Consider the following 15,805-nt stretch of genomic DNA (forward strand, 5'->3'; position numbering starts at 1 on the left):
ATTGTGTGTATTAGGTTTTTGTTGTGGAACTGTTAGATATCACTTGCTAGATATTGCTGCACTGTCGGAACTAGAAGCACAAGCATTTCACTACACTCGCAATAACATTTGCTAACCATGTGTATGTGACCAATACATTTTATTTTATTTTATTTTATCCTCTTACCTTGCGTTCGCATTTCCATAGGACCATTCCATTCCCCATTTCCATAGGACCATTCCATTCCCCATTTCCATAGGACCATTCCATTCCCCATTTCCGGTGTTTCTCAAAATACAGCCACGTGTAACTTTCCTAAACTGCGTACAGTAAGTTTATGGATTGTATTTGAAAAAAATATATCGCTTATATGAAAGTTAAGATCCAAATGTTTCCAAAACTGTATCGCATGCGAGGCGTATTTGCGTTTAGACTGAGCGTTTGGGCAGCATCTGAGCGTCAGGAATTACCCTCAGCTCAGGTGGCAGACAGCTTTGTAAATACACAGTATAATGTTTAATATTACCGACTATTGAATGAGCTATTGGGTAGCTAATTAACTAACTATGCTATATCACTGCCATTTAATTTCCCACACATTGTTGACATTTATGTTGTATTTTGCGTCATTCGCCCTATGTTAGGGGAAGCAGACATGAGTTTACTGGATCAGTGTGAGGAGCTGTACAAGACGTCAAACTTTTATGATGTCATCAGTGTCACAAAGGATGCATCAGAAGCAGAGGTTCAACTGGGTTATTATAAAGTCCACCCTGACTAGAGCACCAGGTGAAGAGCAAGCCACTGCCAAGTTCCAGGTAGGCAAGCCAACATGTGTGAATGTTTGTTTACCTTTCAAACCTTGTTAGATATATTAATTAACACTTTACATTCAGAAGGTCTTAGGCCTGGACATGATTACAGTTATGTCATAGGAGACTGTGCTTTCTCTTTGCAGATCACACTGCAAGACATCCTGAACTTTGAGAAGTCCTACAAGAAATATGAGGAGGAGAAGCACGACATGGACAGGATCATGGAGAAGGTGCTGTGTGCCACCCTGGAGGACGAGCCACGGATCAGAGCCATCCACAAGAGTGCCATCGACTCCAAGCTGCTGCAGGCTCTCAAGGCTTTCACCAACGAGACCGCTAAGAAGAAAAGCAGCTGCAAACGCAAGGTGTGTGAACTAATCTACTACTCTACATGTATCTCAATGCATTCTTAGTTAGTTTTATCTCATGCTCTTATCATTGACATACAGTAGCTAGCTGATACATGTGAACATCTTTATGTTCACCAAATGCATATATCACCATTTAAGCTAGTAATGTTTTGGTGTCAATGTTTTTCCAGGCCGATAAAGAGCATAAAGAGACAGAAGAGATGCAGAAAGAGATGGGCCTGGACATCGAGGACAGCCTGGTGGCCATGATCAAGGTAAGACAGTTAGTTAGTCAACCAACGTGATGCAAAGTAACTGAAACCATTACCCACCTTCAAAACATCGAGCAGAGTCTGACCTTTTTCTTTTGTTGTTCCGAGGTGGTTCCTTGATCTTCAGAGCCTCTTGGACTTCATGAAGGCTGAACCATTGTGCGTCCTCCACCTTATCCACACTGACCTGTTAGGCAAAGCAGTTCAGATCAGCTACATACAGTTAATTCCGTTTTCAACTTATAATATCCTGTTTCAATATACACTGTGTATTGACATAGGAACATTTTAATTTCATAATAATAAATAATACAAGATTTATATAGCGCTTTTCATTAAAAGTAGAATCTCAAATTAGCTTTAAAAATGAAATGAACAAAAAACAATTTGACAAAACAAATGTAGGGATCTGGCAGTTCTTGGACACAAAATGTACAACCATGGCGAAATGTGTAGAATTGCAGGAAATTATCTGTAGAACTGCAAAATGTTATCTCGACCGCCCAGAAACAGGCCAACATTTTTTTATTGCCCACGACCCCAGATTTAAATTAGTCCTGCCCTGTGGACAGGGACGGCTTGTTCAATAGGGCGATATGGGCGACGCACTGCCAAACGGGAAAAGGAAGGGATTTTTTTTCTAATCAAGTATATAAAAAAAAAAAAAAAAAAATTATAATTTTTTTTTATAAATGTATAAAAAATTATATCACGGCAACAGCAGTTATCAGTGTTCACGTCTGATCTGCCAGCCACTAAATGTCAAATCAGGCTAAAGTCGTGCTTCAAATGGCCCCGCCCGTTTTTTGGGCGATTTCAGTCAGGTTGAAAATCGCCCAGAAGTCTCTCATAGCCTGTCATGTAAAATCTATTTTTTTTAAATTTCAAAGCTTTCAATACATTCTCTATGGGTGTCTGTGGGCTTGCACTTACGCGCTTTCGTCATACATAACGTAACCACGAATGAACGTAACTAAGAAAAGACCAGGTAGCAGCCTCAATCAATTCACTACTACTATCAAAATGGCTAGGCTTCAGTCCAACTCGATTGTGTCTTTGAAAGAAGTTCCTTTTTGTCGGCGAACAAATTAAGATAAATTGGCAACGAAACAATTAGGACCTCCCAGACCAAATTTAATAATTCAACAGGTTTCTACTAAAGGCGGAAAGTCCTACACCCGAGGATTTTCCAAAAATTGGTACGAACGAAAAAAGACATTGCCACTCACTCAACTGGATGACGAGGGATACAGGCTAGCTGTCCGCCGCCACAACGATGAGGTTAGTGTTGATAATCACAAGTTTACTGGATGTGGATATGGTGTAATAAAGGCAGTTTATTCAGAGGTAAATATATCTGGAATCGCGTTCACGGACCCGTTCGTCAAACTCTTAGGGAGCTATAAATTAAGCCCCATTACTTACCATATCAGATAAGAGAAATTGCTGCAGCTACATATATTTTACATCCTGGCCCTACATAGTTCACTATTTGCATCACTTACCAAAATATTACATGTGGTCATATATGCTTGGAAAGTGGAGATGCCATAGAACGTCAAAAAAGTAAACATTGCTGGAGACACATTGTCGTTTTGGAGAAGACATCGCGTTTGCTAGCGAAGAGATTTGTTGTGGCAAATGAACTTGGGCTGGGAATTGCCAGGAACCTCACGATAAGATATATGCATCAGCATTGCGAGTCTCATGATTCTATACATATTGCGATTCGATACTGTGATTTTATTGCGCACCATATGTCTGTTGCAGAGGGATCAGAAAGCCATGAGAACGAGTTTTGATCAGTCATGGAAATAAAAGTGCTAAAAACTAATTGGCTCCCAATGTGAAAAGATTGAGAACAAGCTATGAAGGAACAATAATGGTGTTTTGGTGCAGGTACAGCCAACTAGCGCTAAAATATTGCGATATTGTCAATACAGTATATCGTAAAGTATCACTATGTAACTCGATTTCTTTCACCCCAATCCCTCAAATTAACGGTAAATAACTGAATTGTTTGCCCCACATTTAGCTAAGATGATTAGCTAGCCAGCTAAAATGTTTTATTTAGTTAGCAGTCGCATCTACAATAGTTTACTGTCAATAACATGTCTCCAAAAATGACGTGGTGTCTCCAATTGTGTTGACATTTTACAATTGCAATGCGCATCCATGAGTATCCACTTTCTGTAGCTCAGCTGGTAGAGCATGGTGCTTGTAACGCCAAGGTAGTGGGTTTGATCCCCGGGACCACCCATACACAAAAATGTATGCACGCATGACTGTAAGTCGCTTTGGATAAAAGCGTCTGCTAAATGGCATATTATTATTATTATTATTATTATTATCTGAAGAGAGCCCCGAAACATTGTGTGCAGACATTTTATGCAATAAATGAAGTAGGTTCAATCTAGTAGTTCTGATCTTCTGATTGGTCCTGATGAGTTGGGCGAGGTCACCTCCAGGCTACTGTCACTGTTGCATTGGCTCTGAGTCGGGTTCTCTGTCTTCAAATGTTCAGCCTAAGAGAGGGGATTTTTGTGTGTGTGTGTGTGTGTGTTTAACAGTGATGATGTGTGTGTGTGTGTGTGTTTAACAGTGATGATGTGTGTGTGTGTGTGTGTGTTTGTGTGTGTGTGTGTCCTCAGAGCAAGAACTCGTGAGTTGGAAGAACTGAGAGGCCTATGGCGTGGGTGTTGTCCTTGGCCACCTGCTGACAAGGCTGACAAGATAGGACCCTTTTGTCCATTGTTATTGGATAGGAACAGAACTTATAACCAGCTCCTGACCTAAATAGATCTTAGCACAACATTTTACTCAACATATCATATTCCATATTCACTATAACAAATATATTTACTACGACATTAGCAAGAACCGCCACATCCTCAGCCGGCTAATCCAGTGTGTGAAGTTTTGCGGAGTGTTTGAGTTAGCTTTGCGAGGCAAAGATGAAACTGAGGGCTCCACCAACCCTGGTAAGCCAACACTTTTGAGATCAGTCAATAAATGCTTCTGGTATTGACTTATATGCTGCCCCTGTCTTCATGTTGTTGCTGGACATATCTTTTTTTAAATGTGTGTAGGTCACCTAAATCATCAGAAAAATTGCCCCTCCTGAGAATTTTTTCAGGAGCCGCCACTGCCTGTGGATAAGGCTTTGTCTAGATGTCTTGCTCACACTCAAGCAACATGAATGTATTAAAACACAAAGAGGGTTAGGATAGAGAGGCAGCCACTGACTGACCTGTGTCTTTTCTGGGTTGATGGTGGCGTGACAGGCCATCATGAAGGCGCTCTGTGTGAAGGGCCATTGCGGAGAGCCTGAGTACATTTACATTTACATTTTAGTCATTTAGCAGACGCTCTTATCCAGAGCGACTTACAGGAGCAATTAGGGTTAAGTGCCTTGCTCAAGGGCACATTTACGTCATTTAGCAGACGCTCTTATCCAGAGCGACTCACAAATTGGTGCATTCACCCTATAGCCAGTGGGATAACCACTTTACAATTTTTTTTGGGGGGGGGGGGGGGGGGGGGGGGGGTAGAAGGATTACTTTATCCTATCCCAGGTATTCCTTAAAGAGGTGGATAGACTCCAACCCCACCTCCTCAGCTATCTCCTTGCAGAGTGTCTCATCCATGGGCTCACCTGTTGAGGGAAACACATTCAGGAACAGTAATAGAATAGTCTTAACGTGTACAGTTATGGATAAGTAAGTTACATCTCTCATGCTGTTTATACCTGGGAAGCATATTTGTAATAACTGGATATAGCCTATGTAATGGACATTTTATAAATAGTCAATACACATGCCTCATTGGTTTGAAATGTGCGGCATGTGAGACTCACCCATGTCACAGAAGCCTGCCAATGCACTGTACATCCCCTGTGGGAAGGAGGACTGCCTCCCCAGCAAACACCTTTTCCCATCAGACACTAGTACGATCACCACCGGAGACATCTGTAAAAGAAAACCAAATAGACTACAGAATTACTTTTCTCTCAGCTTGGGGAATGTACTAACTACAGTATTTCATGACCAAAGCCCATTGTATTGTATTTATTATGGATCCCCATTAGCTGCTGCCTTGCAAAATTAAGGCAGTTATAAAACATTTTAATCATTACAATACATTCACAACAGATTTCACAACATATTAAGTGTGTGCCCTCAGGCCCCTACTCTACTACCACAAACATTCAAAATCCATGTGTACGTGTGTGTATAGTGTGTATGTTATCGTGTGTTTGTATGCACGTGTCTCTGCCTATGTTTGTGTTGCTTCACAGTCCCCACTGTTCCATAAGGTGTATTTTTATCTGTTTTTTAAATCACATTTTACTGCTTGCATCAGTTACTTGATGTGGAATAGAGTTCCATGTAGTCATGGCTCTATGTAGTACTGTGCGCCTCCCATAGTCTGTTCTGGACTTGGGGACTGTGAAGAGACCTCTGGTGGCACGTCTTGTGGGGTATGCATGTGTGTCCAAGCTGTGTGCCAGTAGTTCAAACAGACAGCTCGGTGCATTCAACATGTTAATACTTCTCACAAATACAAGTAGTGATGAAGACAATCTCTCCTCCACTTTGAGCCAGGAGAGATTGACATACATATTATTAATGTTAGCGCTCTGTGTACATCCAAAGGCCAGCCATGCTGCCCTGTTCTGAGCCAATTGCAATTTTCCTAAGTCCCTCTTTGTGGCACCTGTCCACACGACTGAACAGTAGTCCAGGTGCGACAAAACTAGGGCCTGTAGGACCTGCCTTGTTGATAGTGCTGTTAAGAATGCGGAGCAGCGCTTTATTATGGACAGACTTCACCCCATCCTCGCTACTGTTGTATCAATATGTTTTGACCATGACAGTTTACAATCCAGGGTTACTCCAAGCAGTTTAGTCTCCTCAACTTGCTCAATTACCACATTATTCATTACAAGATTTAGTTGAGATTTAGGGTTTAGTGAATGATTTGTCCCAAATACAATGCTTTTAGTTTTTTTTTAATATTTAGGACTAATTTATTCCTTGCCACCCATTCTGAAACTAACTGCAGCTCTTTGTTATGTGTTGCAGTCATTTCAGTCGCTGTGGTAGCTGACGTGTATAGTGTTGAGTCATCCGCATACATACACACACACTGGCTTTACTCAAAGCCAGTGGCATGTCATTAGTAAAGATTGAAAAAAGTAAGGGGCCTAGACAGCTGCCCTGGGGAATTCCTGATTATGTTGGAGAGGCTTCCATTAAAGAACACAATGTTTGTTCTTTTAGACAGTTAACTCTTTATCCACAATATAGCAGGGGGTGTAAAGCCATAACACATACATTTTTCCAGCAGCAGACTATGATCAATAATGTCAAGAGCCGCACTGAAGTCTAGCAAAACAGCTCCCACAATCTTTTTATCATCAATTTCTCTCAGCCAATCATTAGAAGTTTGTGTAAGTGCCTTGCATGTTGAATGTCCTTCCCTATAAGCGTGCTGAAAGGCTGTTGTCAATTTGTTTACAGCAAAATAGCATTGTATCTGGTAAAACACAATTTTTTCCAAAAGTTTACTAAGGGTTGGTAACAGGCTGATTGGTTGGCTATTTGAGCCAGTAAAGGGGGATTTACTATCCTTAGGTAGGGGAATAACTTTTGCTTCCCTCCAGGCCTGAGGGCCAAAGGGCTGTGAGACATGGGTTTGATCCTAGACATATGAAAAGTGGGATGTATACAGAGGGAACGGGGCAACAGAAGAGGAAAAGCAGAGGGGCTAATGATCTTGGAGATGGGGAAAGGGACGATAAACCGGGGGGACAGTTTGCGGGCTGCCCACACAGATCTTGGGGGAAAGACCCATGGCAGAGCAGGGAAGGGTGTTGCGGGCCTATTCGACCCACACTAGTTGCTGGCTCCAGGTGGTGGGGTTGGCGGAGACCAGGCAGCGCAGAGTCGTCTCCAGGTCTTGGTTGGCTCGCTCCGACTAGTCATTGGACTGAGGGTGGAAACCAGAGTACAGGCTGACCGACGACCCAATGAGTGTGCAGAACGCCTTCCAGAACCGGGACGAGAACTGAGGACCCCGGTCGGAGACCATGTCCACTGGGAGTCCATGGATCCGGAAGACATGCTGCACCATGAGCTGGGCCGTCTCTTTGACAGAGGGTAGCTTGGGGAGAGGAATGAAGTGGGCGGCTTTGGAAAACTGGTCCACAACTGTCAGGATGGCGGTGTTGCCATCAGACAGGGTAAGACCCATGACAAGGTCCAGGGATATGTGAGACCAGGGACAGTGAGGAACAGGCAGAGGTTGGAGGTGACCAGCCGGAGCTTGCCGGGGAACCTTGTTCTGCGCACAGATCGTGCAGGCGGCGACGAACGCGGAGACGTCAGGAATCATGGTAGGCCACCAAAAGCGTTGTCGCACAAAGGCCAGGGACGGCGGGAGCCCGGGTGGCAGGCAAGCCTGGAGGAGTGGGCCCACTCCAGGACCGAGGAGCGGACAGCATCAGGAACAAACATCCGGCTATCTGGGCCTCCCCGGGGTTCGGCTGGGAATGCTGCGCCTCCCGGACCTGCTTCCCTATTCCCTGAGTGCCATCGCCAAGCACGAGGTGGGAAGGATGGTCTCGGATTCCGGGGGTGTAGCTGCGGGGCTATAGCGGCATGACAGTGCATCTGGCTTGACATTCTCGGTATGAGAGGGAGAAGTTGAACCGGGTGAAAAGCAGGGCCCACCTAGCTTGACTGGAATTGAGACGCTTGGCGGTGCGGAGATATTCCAAGTTCTTGTGGTCTGTCCACACAATAAACGGATGTTCTGCCCCCTCCAGCCAGTTCCTCCACTCCTCCAACGCCATCTTCACCGTGAGAAGCTCACGATTCCCCACATCATAATTCCTCTACGTGGTGTTGAGGCGATGGGAGAAGAAGGCGCAGGGATGTAACTTGAGGTCCAGGGCCAAACGCTGGTACAGGTCTGCCCCCACTCTGATATCCAAAGCATCGGCCTCCACCATGAACTGGCGGGACGGGTCAGGATGAACCAAGATTGGAGCAGTAGTGAAACTGAAAGTGTTTGAGGTCCCGGAACGCCCAGTAAGCAGCTGGGGACCATGTGAACAGAACCTTGGGAGAGGTGAGTGCAGACAAGGGGGAAGCCAGTGTGCTGTAACCCCAGATAAAGCGGTGATAAAAGTTGGCGAATCCCAGGAAACGATGCAGCTGCACTCTGGACGTAGGCTGGGGCCAATCCACCACCGCTCTCACCTTCCCGGGATCCATCTGTACACTCCCTGCAGTGATGATGTAGCCCAGGAAGGGGATGGTGGAGCGATGGAATTCGCATTTCTACGCTTTCACAAAAAGCTGGTTTTCTCAGGAGGCGTTGGAGGACCTGTCGGACATGGATCACGTGTTCTTGGGTGGAGTGGGAGAACACGAGGATGTCATCGAGGTAGACGAAGACGAACCGGTTCAACATGTCGGGGAGAACATCATTAACCAGGGCCTGGAACACAGCTGGAGCACTGGTAAGGCCAAATGGCATGACCAGATACTTGACGTGACCACTGGCCGTGTTGAAGGCAGTCTTCCACTAGTCCCCCTCCCGAATCCGCACCAGGTGGTAGGCGTTCCGTAGGTCCAGCTTGGAGAACACATTGGCCCCCTGGAGCGGCTCGAAGGCCGAGGAGATGAGTGGTAGCGGGTAGCGGTTCTTCACTGTGATGTCGTCGATGCACGGGCGCAGGGTTTTGTCCTTCTTCTCCACAAAGAAGAACCCTGCGCCGGCAGGGGTGGCAGAAGGACGGATGAACCCAGCACTCCGCAGGCAGGCTGCGCTGACTTCAGGCAATGAGCGTGGCAGAACGGGCTCCAGCCCATGATGGTACCAGTAGACCAGTCAATAAAGGGGTTGTGTCGCTGGAGCCAAGAGAAACCCAATACCAAAGGAACCTGAGGAGACTTAATTAACGGAAATTGAATAATCTCGCTGTGGTTCCCTGATACTCGTAGGTTGATGGGGGTGGTATTGTATGGCCCACCAGAGTACTCGCTCCTACCGGTGAGCCTGGTCTTTTAGGTGGACACAAAATGACCAGTAGTCCCACAATACAGGCAACTCTTTGTGTGAAGCCTGTATTGCAGTTCGGCTGGAGACAGCCTAGCTCTGCCTAGTTGCATCAGCTCGGGAAGAGGTGAATCGGCAGACTTTGGAGACTCTCGGGGGAACTCGGGTAGCCTCGGGTTCTCTCGGCAACGGAGCCATCGGGGACTTCCGGGATGCCTCGGTGGCGAGGTGGAATCCTTGGGCGGGCGAGTGGAATCGGACTTCCTCTCCTTCCTTCGTTCCCGTAGTCACCCATCGATCCGAATGGTCAAGGCAATGAGCGAGTCGATATCCGTTGGTAGTTCCCGGACTGCAAGCTCGTCCTTTACTTCCTCCGATACTCTGTGCAGGAACGTGTCGAACAGCGCTTCCGCGTTCCAGGCACACTCAGCTACCAATGTGCGGAAATCCACTGCATAGTCTGCCACACTGCGGGATTCTTGCCGAAGCTGGAGTAACTTCCGGGCAGCCTCTCTCCCGGACAATGGAGCATCGAAAACCTTCTTTACCTCCTGCATGAACTCCTCCAGACTGAAGCATACCGCCGACTGTTGTTCCCAAATTGCCGTAGCCCAGGCGAGAGCCCTCCCGGACATCAGTGTGATGAGGTACGCCATCTTCGAGCGGTCCTAGGGGAAGGAGGAGGGCTGCAGCTCGATGATGAACGAACACTGAGCAAGAAATGCACGACAGGTTCACGACTCTCCAACAAAGCGTTCCGGGGGAGGTATTTTTACATTTTAGTCATTTAGCAGATGCTCTTATCCAGAGCGACTTACAGTTAGTGAGTGCATACATTTTCATACTGGCCCCCCGTGGGAAACGAACCCACAACCCTGGCATTGCAAGCGTCATGCTCTACCAACTGAGCTGCACGGTAAGCAGGGTTCTTGGGAAACCGGGGTGGCCGGGGAGACGGTGCTGCTAACAGCCGGGTTACTGAGGGGCTGGGAGGTTACCTTCATGGTAGGCTGTCTAACAGATAACCTGCGGAATTGCTCCAGCAATGTGTTAAACGCTCGGTCATGGCATTCGGCCAAGGTCTGGAACACTTCCATGAGACCACGAAGCAACTCCTCGTGCCTTCCAATGGTGGCTCCTTGAGAGGAGATGGCGTTGCAGAGCTGGTCCGAGTCTGCTGGGTCAGTCATGGCCAGTTCATACTATCACGTTTCAGGAGAAGACCCAGATGCAGACAGTGTCGAAGTAACAAAAGTTTCTTACAAAAACAGGGGGCAGGCAAATGACAGGTCAAGGGCAGGCAGAGGTCAGTAATCCAGATCAGAGTCCAAAAGGTACAGAACGGCAGGCAGTCTCAGGGTCAGGGCAGGCAGAGGTCAATAATCCAGGGTGGTGTGACAAGGTACAGAACAGCAGGCAGGCTCAGGGTCAGGGCAGGCAGAATGGTCAAAACCGGGAAAACTAGAAAACAGGAACTTGAGAAAGACAGGAGCAAGGGGAAAAACGCTGGTAGGCATTTCGAAACAAAACGAACTGGCAACAGACAAAGAGAGAACACAGGTATAAATACACTGGGGATAATGGGGAAGATGGGCGACACCTGGCGGGGGGTGGAAACAATCACAAAGACAGGTGAAACAGATCAGGGTGTGACAGAATGAGCCATCTGATTCAATGAATGATGGAGCGGAGTTTGCCTTTTTGCCCAAAATTTCATTTAAGATGATCCAAAGCTTTTTACTGTCATTCTTTATGTCATTTATCTTTCTTTCATTGTGTAGTTTCTTCTTCTTTTTATTCAGTTTAGTCACATGATTTCTCAATTTGCAGTACGTTTGCCAATTGGTTGTACAGCCAGACCTATTTGCCATTTATTTTGCCTCATCCATCTCAACCATACAGTTAGTCAATTCCTCATCAATCCACAGGGATTTAACAGTTTTTACAGTAATTTTCTTAATGGGTGCATGCTTATTAGTAACTGGGATAAGCAATTTCATAAATGTGTCAAGTGCAGCGTCTAGCTGCTCCTCATTGCACACCACAGACCAACAAATATTCTTTACATCAACAACATAGGAATCGCTACAAAATGTATTGTATGAGCTCTTATACACTATATAAGTCCCAGCCTCACACAGTCAGAGGGGACTGTGTGAATCAGGCCGTCATGGCCGATTTTGCTGCAAAGAAACCCCTACTAAAGGACACCAATAAGAAGCAGAGACCTGCTTGGGCCAAGAAACACGAACAATGGACATTAGACTGGTGGAAGCTTGTTCTTTGGTCTGGAGTCCAAATTTTAGATTTTTGGTTCCAACTGCCGTGTCTTTGTGAGACACGGTGTGGGTGAAACGGATGATCTCCGCATGTGTAGTTCCCACCGTAAAGCATGGAGGAGGAGGTGTTATGTCATTTGTTTTTCAACAGGACAATGACCCAACACACCTCCAGGCTGTGTAAGGGCTATTTTACCAAGAAGGAGAGTGATGGAGTGCTGCATCAGATGACCTGGCCTCCACAATCCCCCGACCTCAACACAATTGAGATGGTTTGGGATAAGTCGGATGACAGAGTGAAGGAAAAGAAGCCAACAAGTGCTCAGCATATATGGGAACTCTTTCAAGACTGTTGGAAAAGCATTCCAGGTGAAGCTGGTTGAGAGAATGCCAAGAGTGTGCAAAGCTGTCATCAAGGCAAAGGGTGGCTATTTGAAGAATCTCAAATATAAAATATATTTTGATTTGTTTAACACTTTTATGGTTACTACATGATTCCATATGTGTTATTTCATAGTTTTGATGTCTTCACTATTATTCTACAATGTAAAAAACCGTAAAAATAAAGAAAAACCCTTGAATGAGTAGGTGTGTCCAAACGTTTGACTGGTAGTGTACATTATCAAGCATTTCACACATTATCCAGATACTGACTGTTAGCACTTGGTGGTCTATAGCAGCGTCCAACCAGAATGCGCTTTAGGTGAGGCAGATGAACCTGTAGCCATATTACTTCAACAGTATTTAAGCTTTACAGGAATGTGGTTCTGAATATAAACAGCCATACCTCCACCTTTGGCATTTCTGTCTTTTCTGTAGATCTTATAACCATGTATTGCTACCACTGTATCATCAAATGTATTATCTAAGTGAGTTTCAGAGATTGTCAGAATATGAATGTCATCTGTTACTAGCAAATTATTGATTTCATGGACCTTGTTTCTTAGCTACATATGTTAACGTGGGCTATTTTTAGCACTTTTCTGGAATGCTTGATTGTTTTTCTTGCTTTACTGGGAAGCTTAGCAGAGGTAGACTTGCTCTGCTTAGTTATGTTAGTGCAGGGTGAGCTGCACACAGTGGACTTCCTGCTAGGGCACACCACCTGAGTGCTAACAGTATAACTCTGGTTCATAGGCATATGATTACTACATACAATAGCTGTAGGATCAGCAGTGACATTCAGGGCAGTAAGAGGGACATAAATTAGGTTACTTACATTGTGTCTTCTAATGCCCCTGGGATAATGTACATTTGCTGAAGCATTATGACAACTCAGCGACACAATGGTAGGGACTAAATGAGCTGGGCTTTGGTCATTGACAAGTCACTGTCTCAACGCAGCCTTATAATGCTGTGAAAGGATCCAGGAACCCAAATTATTTGGGTGGATCCCATCCTCCTTATAATACAAGCTTTGTTTCCAGAAGGTATCAAAATTGTCAATAAATGTTACACCCACAGAGCTGCAATAGTCTCGTAGTCAGTTAAGGAGGGCTAAATGTCTGCTGAACCGTTCAATGCCACGATTTATGGAGGGCAGAGGGACAGATATTATGGGGTGATTGTTTTTTTTTTTTTTTATAATATGTTTATTATTTTCCAATAAAAATAAAGTAAAAGAGACAGCAATACAAACAATGACATTCATTGTACTGTTGGATGGGATGGCCAGTTTAGAGGACAAAACAAAAGTTAACTCACACATACACAAAATAAAACAAAATCCTATTAGGTGGTACGTGTATAAGAAGACAGCATATAGTCATTACAAGCAGTGTAGTTCAGCCAAAAATAAATATTGAGTGGAGTACAGCACAGAGTAGCAGCAGATCGTCAGCCCAGTTATGAAGCGGGACTAGACCATTTATCCAGTATCGGCTGCCATATTTTGTAAAACAATGGACTTCTATTGGAGATGGGGTGATTGTTGGTGTAAAGTAGTAACCCAATCAGTTCTTTAAAATCCATCTTCAGCTGTTCTGAGCTGCCCTTCATAATGTCATTCGACCCCACATGAACCATGACAGTATCAGCCCCCAGTGACTGATGCACAGCCTCTGGAAGCAACCTGGTGATATCCTGAAGTTTTGCCCCAGGAAAACAAAAAATCTTTGCCCTAGGTACAGATATATGCCTCACCATCGAACTCCCTATCACAATAGCTGGAATGATCCGGCCTCTGCCGTGTCTCGAAGCTGATTGCTAGGCCAGAGCCACAGAACTCACCTGAGAAGAGGGCTGCTGAGACACCGGCTGCGTGCAGGCCACAACAGCCAAAGGGACAGAGCTATGATCCAGGGAGCATGGCCCAGCGGAGGGGGGCCGCTGTGGTCCAGGCTGTGCCCAGGCAGTTGATTGACTAGGACAGAGAGAGGTAGCTGGAGGGACATCCACAGCCATGGAGGGAACACCCAAGTCCCTGGCAGAAGACGTAAAGGGGCTCAAAGCGATTTGAAAGTCTTGAGTCCGGACGCGGAGGAACAAGGCAGGCGCGCCGAGAACGATTCTTCTCCTTCTTTCTGGTTCTGACACGCATCCATTTACGGTCACCTGGAGTCGAACAGTGAGCAGCCATTTTCTGGTTCAAGCTAGTAGAGGGGTGCAGTGGCTGAAATTGATCATAGTCCAGGAAGGTCCCATTATGATCCTCGTTGATGTTTTGATAGGAAGCATTTAAAGATGCCGATAGTCTCATGATCCAGAATCCTTATTCTGTTCAAGGCGCTTGGTCAAATTGTAAATTTCTTCATGAAGAGTAACAATCCTTTCTTTAGCTGCATCAAGTTCAATAAATATTTCACAAATGAAGGTATCCATCGGACCTTTCCCCGTGACAACTACGAACATGTTGCAGATTATACACCGGCTGTTCCTTGCTACGCACCGGCCCGTCTGCGTGTTAGCATTTGGTGTAGCCTCTAAGAGCTGTGTCGGGCGTGTCCCCAGTGTCTGTAGTCGTGGGGGATACAAAACATACAATTACAGCATGTACTGGCCAACAGTTGGAGTCACACACTGGAAGTAAGGCCTTTCCTTTAGTAGTTCTATAGAGAGCGTTTGGTAGCCTGGCTCGGTTGTTGGTATCCAGGTACTAAAGCATCCGGGGTGAAAAAGTTGAATGAGAAAAGTTGAGGAAAAAAACTAAGACGTTGGTAAATGTGTTAAATGCAGAGTTTTGATTAAACAGTTATTAAAAGTAAATAACAAAAAGTTTGGAAGGTAGCCAAGTCGCAACAAGCAGCACGACAACGCGGAAGTGTGACGTTTTCCCATTGTGTTATGAGAGCTCTTAAATAGCTCATTGAACATGGGGTAATAAGCGATCCCACTGCTGTGACACACACACTGACTGCCAGACTGGTTCCTATGGGTGGGCAGCCCAGTGGAGCTGCAGAAGCCCCTAACGATCAAAACACACACCCAGGTATAAGAGCAAACACACAGAGAGACACACACGGTACAGTACAATACTAGAAATACAGTACAACACTAGATTGGAGCGACTTGACTCAAATACCCACTATGGCTACAAGCGATGCCTCAGGCCCTCTCAGTAGGAAGGTTTTCCTCAGGTCTATGAAGGTTCCTCCACATCAGCCTGCTCTATAGACCCTACAATAACACAGAGAGACCGTCAGTCAACCTGTCCTCTGACCCAAGAGACACAGAGGACAATGTAAGTGGAGAATGAGATTGATTATTATTCCAAACGGGAATTTACTGTACGAACTGTGATGCCATTAAGTAATTTATTACATGTATTGACATTCTCTTACCAACATCAAAGGAGAACTGTGCTTTGTTCTGTTCAGTGCAGTTGATGAGAATGGATTCTTTGACCATCTCCTTGTCCTCTCCAAGCTTTTCCAGAATTCCTTCTACATCTGAGAGGAACAAACATATTCCCATGAAGTGCATACTACAAGTAAGTTTATGTTGCTATATAAATCATTCCACTTCTTACATTCACCTTTTCATGTGTATTCAAATACTTTTCATTCAAATCCATAAGGTTTGGTTTCAATACTTAAAAACCCTA

At 45.3% G+C, this 15,805-nt stretch overlaps 1 pseudogene across 1 annotated transcript; it reads left to right on the forward strand.

Moving 5' to 3' along the window:
* Window positions 1-617: 617 nt before the first annotated feature.
* On the forward strand, window positions 618-1,450 carry LOC311100538 (dnaJ homolog subfamily C member 9-like; annotated as a pseudogene). The gene is made up of 2 exons: window positions 618-1,160; window positions 1,337-1,450. The product of its transcript is annotated as a dnaJ homolog subfamily C member 9-like (transcript).
* Window positions 1,451-15,805: the final 14,355 nt, after the last annotated feature.

The sequence above is a fragment of the Coregonus lavaretus genome (genome assembly GCF_964263955.1).
Source record: "Coregonus lavaretus genome assembly, chromosome: 25".
NCBI lineage: Eukaryota > Metazoa > Chordata > Actinopteri > Salmoniformes > Salmonidae > Coregonus > Coregonus lavaretus.